The sequence below is a fragment of the Sarcophilus harrisii genome, chromosome 6, assembly GCF_902635505.1.
Source record: "Sarcophilus harrisii chromosome 6, mSarHar1.11, whole genome shotgun sequence".
In the NCBI taxonomy this organism is placed as follows: Eukaryota; Metazoa; Chordata; class Mammalia; order Dasyuromorphia; family Dasyuridae; genus Sarcophilus; species Sarcophilus harrisii.
The window spans coordinates 215,409,793-215,416,917 of record NC_045431.1 but is presented as its reverse complement, the minus strand read 5'-3'; the positions used below and the strand labels follow the sequence as shown (position 1 = coordinate 215,416,917).

Below are 7,125 nucleotides of genomic sequence, written 5' to 3'. Positions count from 1 at the left end.
CACAAAAATGAAAAAAAATACTAATATCTTATGCTTCCTTAAGAGCTTTGGAGATTAGCAGAGAATATAACCCATAGAGACAGATAGGATAGCTGTTTTCAAAAATTCAGCTAGGAATAATCTGTTTAAATCTTTGAATTTGGGTCTTCCCATCTCCAAATCCTCACTATTTACTGCAATATCCCCTACCTTACTCATTGAGTATCTACATATACAGGATCAAGCAATCCAATAGAAGGCACATTGGAAGAATATCCTAGGAAAGATTTATGGGAACACATCATAAAATAGAAGTTTAGGTTTAAAAAATAGGGTGCTACTTGTACAAATGGAGAATTGTAGAGACTTGAATCATTTGAGGTTAAATTCATCCTTAAACATTACAATCTTATTCCTAGGAAGGTGATTTAATTTCTTTGTGTTTCAGATTCCTCATTTCTGAAAGTAATGCCACTAAATTCATAATGTATCCAATGAGATAAATTATGTAAAGCCCTTTGCAAAACTTAAAGCTGCATATAAAATTTTGTTATAATTATTATGTAAAGTCCTCCAGAAATAAGCTCTATTATGCCTTGTAAGACCTTTGGGCACATAATAAGTGCCCAATAGATAAGTGAATCGTTGACTGATAGCAAAGATATTCCCTCACCTACAAATAACCTCTATAGAGAATTAAAATACAATTCTCTAAATACAATCAGGATGAAGAGGTTTTATCTTTATCATTAGAAGACTTTTAACCCAACAAGTCAAGGACCAATAGACCTGTTTCTTCCTATGTCCAAATATAAACACACACACACACACACACACACACACACATTACTGAGAGTCTCATGTAGTGATGTGTTCCTGTCTTAGTAGCAAAATTTGGAGAGTCCTTAAATGTAGTATATCATGATTTTAGAAAAATAATAAATAACGGAGAAAATTTAAAAATAGTATACTTTATTGGAAAATAGACTTACTGCCTTATCATTTTATTTAAAAGGTTTTGAAACTTTTGGTTTATACTTTTATTAAAATGTTTTATAAATATTTTTATAAATTTTTCAGACTAAAATAGAACAAGGATTTATAGTTATTTTAAAAAATTAGACCAAATGTAAGTGTTATGTCAATTGTAAGATAGGAAATAATAAGCACAAAAAGAAATAAAAAGCATTTAGATGAAGTAGATTAATACTAAATTATTTTAATGTGATAAAACATTTTCTTCACAATAATATGATTGCTTTACAAAAGGCCTACCCACCTTTGTCTCAAGAAGTGTAGAGATGACCTTGGGTTCTCAATACCTATGTCTATAGAGCACAAGGTCTAAAGGGTCCTTCCTAGTGTGAAAAGCTTTGAAAAGTCCAATGATAGACTGTTTACCTGTGACAGACAGGTCAAATTAACTGCCAAAAGATTAATCATACAGTGGTTGACTTTCTGGAAGTCAAATTCTTTGGTCACAATCACTAACCAAGCCACATATTGAAGTATAGAAAATATGTCAATATGTATATTGGGACCATTCCCACAGAGATATCAAGCATTTTGAGAGTACTAAGGGAGTATAATAGTCACTTATTAAGAAAAAATAATACTAGATGAATTGTAATTATTATTAACCAGTCAGCTATTTATTCTCATATTCAGTACCCCAACAATGAGAAGAAGTGGTATATATAACAAGTTAAACCTGGGGTCAGGAATATGAGAAAGATGATATTCTACCACAGAAATATTCTGGCTGTGTGACCCTGGCAAATCACTTAACCTCTCAGAGCCCTAGGCATCTTTCAAACTATAAATTTTAGTGAAAGTGGATACCTACATTGGGAGAGAGAGTTTTCACATTCAGGAATTCCCCATAGCAATGAAACCTCAGGTCCAGCCCTCATCCTTATCCCCCACCATATGCTACTAAAAAGCACAGGTTTTAGGAGTGATTAACATAAAACAAGAAGAACCATCCTATGCTTCTTATAAGGCTCACTCTTTATTCAATTATCAATGTAATCTTATGACTTGATGGTGCCTGACAAGACAATAAAACTCATTAGGATTTATTCATTTATTGAATATTATCTGTGGCATTATATGTACAATCCAGGGTAGGAATACCAGTCTACAGAAAAAGGAGAGTGTGCACCTAAGAAATAAATAATCCATTTTGTATAATAGGGTTTTTATTGAAAGCCATTTGACCATTTGCTTTCTACTTTCCATTGCGACCCCCTAAGTATGTAGAAAGTCTGACATTGAAATCATAATTAAAAGCACAAAGGTGTGTTTTTAGCTTCTGTGTTTCCCAAAGTGGTTGGGCTACTTTAAGAGGCAGTATGGTTTTTCACCAGTGCAAATAGTCTATTTGAAAGGGATCTTGTAGAAGGAGTTTTTACTAAGGTATTGTTTGGATTAAGCCTCAGGCGATGTGGTTTTACATCTTGGTAAAAGTGTATGTCACCCCTCAAGGATATTTGAATCTACCATTGAGACTTTGAATATTATTAATAATATACAGAAGATGGCATTCTGTTTGGTACAAGTCCTTGAAGTTCATGTCATATGAAGTCTTATTAAAGAATCTAGCAACATGGATGCTGAAGTAGAAAAGACTCAGATGGATTATGACAATTGTTTTCAGGTTTTTCTAGGACTATTATGAGAAAAAAAGATTGCATTTGTTCTGCTTATTTAGGAATAGGACTAGTAGACAAAAATGAAAAGGGGCAAGTTTTGTTTTAATAATGGAGGAAAATCTTAACAATGAAATCTTTCCAAAAAGGAAATGGGTTGACTCAGGGAGTGTACTAACATTTATTACAATGGAAGTAAGTCTTGAGGCAAGGACTAGATGACCACTTGTGGGATAAATTTTATGGAAGGAGATTCATGTTCAGATATCACTTTGTATAGATACGCTCTGACATTATATCAAATGATGAAGTTCTGTATTTCAAATGCTGTGAAACAGTTTTGCATAGAAATTTCTTAAATAAACATTCGTCCTCAAAACACAGCAATGTCTAGAGTGTCCAGAGTGGAACTATAACATTCAGGAAGACCACATTTCCTTAGTCATGGCATCAATTCAAAATATCAAGGCAACTGAAGCATATGAAAAGGCAATTGTCGTTTTTCATGCTTCTGTTGGAAATTTTAATGATGAAACTATGATACATATACTGGGAGGATTGTTCCAGAAAGCTAATAACAAAGACTGAGAAGTAGAAAATGTAACATATCTAATGAAAATCAAAGGAATTGAATTTGTGATATTCAGGGAAATAGAAGATGTTGACAAAATCCTTAAAAAGGAGAAACACTGGGAATTTTGGATGTAAAGTAGGTGGAGTAAGCACTAAATAATTGTATTTGTTCCATTTTCACTTCTAAACAACAATGAAATAGAGCTCTAAAGCAAATTGTAGAATAACAGAACCAGTAAAAAGATTGGATGAAATATTTTAGCCCTAGAAACTTGGAAGATTGTTAAGAAGGGTCTGTCTCACCTAAACAAAAAGGTAATGCTCTCTAGGACAGGAAACATCCCAGTAAACCAGAACCATCAAACCAAGGGGAGATCATTAGCCCCAGGGCAATTGAGCAGGCAAACACCAGTATTAGGATCTCCCACAGAAATCTCAGAACACCCAAGGTAATAAGTAGATTCTAGCTCCTAGAATTGTCACATACTTCAGCATAACCCCAAGCAAACTGGCAACTCCAGTAGCCAGATGTCCACATATTTCAACATAGCCCTAGGTAAACAGGCAGCCTCCAGCATCTAGACTATCATGGGTTTCATTATAGCCCTAGGGAAATGCAGAAAAACTTGACTAGCCTCACCACACACCATACAATAGCATTATATTATTATGATTACAAAAATAGAAGAAAATATAAAATTCTTCAATGAAAAAAAAACTGATTTGAAAAAGAGATCCAAGAGAGATAATATCAGAATCACTGGATTATCTGAAAGCTATAATCAAAAGGAGGATCTGTACAGTATCTTTCAAGAAATTATCAGAGAACACTGCCTTGATATCATAGAGCCAGAAAACAAAATAGACATTGAAAAGATTATTGATAATCTCAGAAAATAGATTCTAAAATAAAAATTAAAAGGAACATTATGGTCAAAGTACAGAACTTTCAGATCAAAGAAAAAATATCACAAGTGCGCTGAAAGAAACAATTCAGATATTGGAAAGCCACAGTCAGAATTACACAGGATTTAGCAGTTGTAACATTAAAGGATCAAAGGTCATGGAACATACTGTTTCAGAAAGGTGAAAGGAGCTATGAGTGCAACCAAGCATCACCTACTTATCAAAATTAATCAGCTTTCACAAGGAGAGACCAGAATTAAAGGGGAAAAAGCATTTAATTCCAATATCAAGATCCAAGAAAAGCACAAACATTTAAAAAAATAAAAGAAAATATAAGGAATTCAGTGGAGCTAAACTGTTTATATGCATATATGGAAAGATATTTATTCTTAAAAATTGTACCAATAATAGTACAGGTAGAAAGAACATACACAGACAGAAAGTTATAGGTATAAGATTTGTATGAGAGAAAGGCATAAAAATAACTAAGGAATGAAAGAGTATTATTACAATGTATGCAGAAAGAAGGGAGATGTAGAATGGGGACAAATTATCTCACAAAGGGAGGCCCAAAAAAACTTTTACAATAGAGGATAAGTTGGGAAAGTGGGCAATGGGCATCACTTGAATCTTATTCTCAACAGTATTAAATCAAAGGGGGAATGATATAGACAATTAGTTGAATATAGAAATCCAGGTTAATTGACAGGAAAATAGAAGGGGTAATTAAGTAAAGGGGAGGGACTGATAGAAGGCAGGCAGATTGGGAGATGTGGGAGCAAAACACTGGTGAGTAGGAAAATGGTGAAAGAAGAGAGATCCCATACATCAGGAAAAATAATGATGGGGAGAAATACACAGTGACTAATCATAATTGTGAATGTGAATGGGATGAACACTCCTATAAAATGGAAGCAGATAGCAGAGTGATTCAAAAACTAGACTCTTATAATATGTTATTTACAGAAAACCTACTTGATCTAGAGAGATACTCATAAAGATAAGAGGCTGGAGCAGAATCTATTGTGTTTTAGCTGAAATAAAAAAAAGCAGGAATAGCAATCCTGATCTAATTAAATCCTGATCTAATTAAAACAGGTGAGGGAGGAAATTACATGTTGCTAAAAAGGTATCACAGACAATGAAGTAACATCAATATTACACATATGCACCAAGTAGCATAGAATCCAAATTCTTAATTGAGAAGTTAAGAGAGTTATAGGCTCATTACCAAAGAAGAGATAGATAGAATTATGAAATTATATTGATACCTTTTGACCATTTATCAACTGGGAAATTATTTGTATTCTTGAAGTTTCAGTTCTCAAAATATTTGAGAAATGAGGCTTTATCAGAGACACCTGGTATAAAGTTTTTTCTCAAGCTTTTCTTCTGATCTTTGTTGCATTGGTTTTGCTTATGCAAAAGGTTTTAATTTTAATATAATCAAAATTATCAGGAGGAAACATTTGTAACACAAAATCTTATAAAAACAAATGCTAAAATTATCTTGATATGTTATTGGGAAAAGTAAAATACTATATTAAAAAGAATAAATGTTGTATAATAGAAAAGAGGCTACTTTGAACTTACCTTAGTGAAAACATCCTTTGATTTATCCATTTTGGGAAAGGAATTTGTTCTAGGAAATGTGGTAACAGAATCTAAGGAAAAAATCTGACCCTTGAAAGTCTACCCAGCGCATGCTAATGAAGAGGTCATTGTTAAGTAGTCATTTTTAGCAATCAGGGGCTAAAAGAAGTTCTCTTGTTAAGGGTGTCAGTCTGAGAAAAACGAAGAAGAAAACCTCTTCAGAATGAAAAACAACTGTGTTGTCATTACAGCCAGTCATGTCAAACACTACCAGAAGTGAATAGATATTTGTCTTTGATACAGATGTATTTAAGTACTTGGAGTATGGTGGCCAAATGTATGAAAAGATTTTAACATTATGAGTCAAAAGATAATTGAAGTCACCATATTATGTTTATGAGATTTCTCAGACTGATTCTCATTCTGATGACTTGAAAAAAGTAAAGGAATTCATTGAGGAATTGTTATACTTTTTTTTTCCTTTTGGGCTTTGAAGAGACATTATCTTGAAATGGAAAGAATATGAATGAGGAGAAGGAGGTTTGCATGGTAACCTGAATGCTGAAGTCACAGTATCCCCCAAATTCTGATTAAGTATAATTCTAAGTATATTGATACCATAGGGAATTCTAGTGATACCTATCAATTAAAATTTTTGTCATAAAGTCTGCAGAGGAAAATTCTAACCCCAGAAAGCACAATGTTAGTTGAAATGTCCAAAGACTTTCGATTCTTGCCCCACAATCAGTAATTTGATTTTTTAAAAATATATACTTAGATCTATCCTTTAGAACATTTATCTGGTCATCATTATGCTTTTGCCAATATCATAAACATGTAGAAAAACATGATTTGCTTCTAAATAAACTATCAACACAAATCATACTAGATTGACACAAAGATAATTTTAACAATTAACAATTATTCTCTGTGTTAAGACAACTTGATATCTGAACATTATTTGTGATTTGGAGTATATTATTTTTCTGTAGTTTTCTCCCCGAGGAATTTTTAAAATAGATTTCTATTGAAATCTTTTCTTTTTATATTGCTTACATTTCTTCCTTTATCCCTCCTCTCTTCTCTCCAAGAAAGGACCAAGCAAACAAAATGAGAAAACAATCACCCAAATGAATCAGCATATTAGAAAAATCTGACATATATTTCAGATGTGTTTATCCATTTAACAAATACTGAATATCAACTTTTTCCAATTCTTTCTGTTATAGATTTTTAAATATTCCAAACTGTCACCACAAGGACTTACACCAGAAAAGCCAGAGGGGAAAAGCAGATAGTAGCACAATCCAAAAGTAAGTCAATTCAAAAATCAATTAGCAGAAGGCCAAGAAAAGGGAATATGTACTTCAAGTCCATAAAATAGTAGCAAAGTCATTATGAGGAGGGATATTGATTATCAGGA

General features: G+C 32.7%; 1 pseudogene; it reads left to right on the top strand.

Moving 5' to 3' along the window:
* Positions 1-2,587: 2,587 nt before the first annotated feature.
* On the top strand, positions 2,588-6,366 carry LOC111721445 (annotated as a pseudogene).
* The last annotated feature ends 759 nt before the right edge of the window (positions 6,367-7,125 follow it).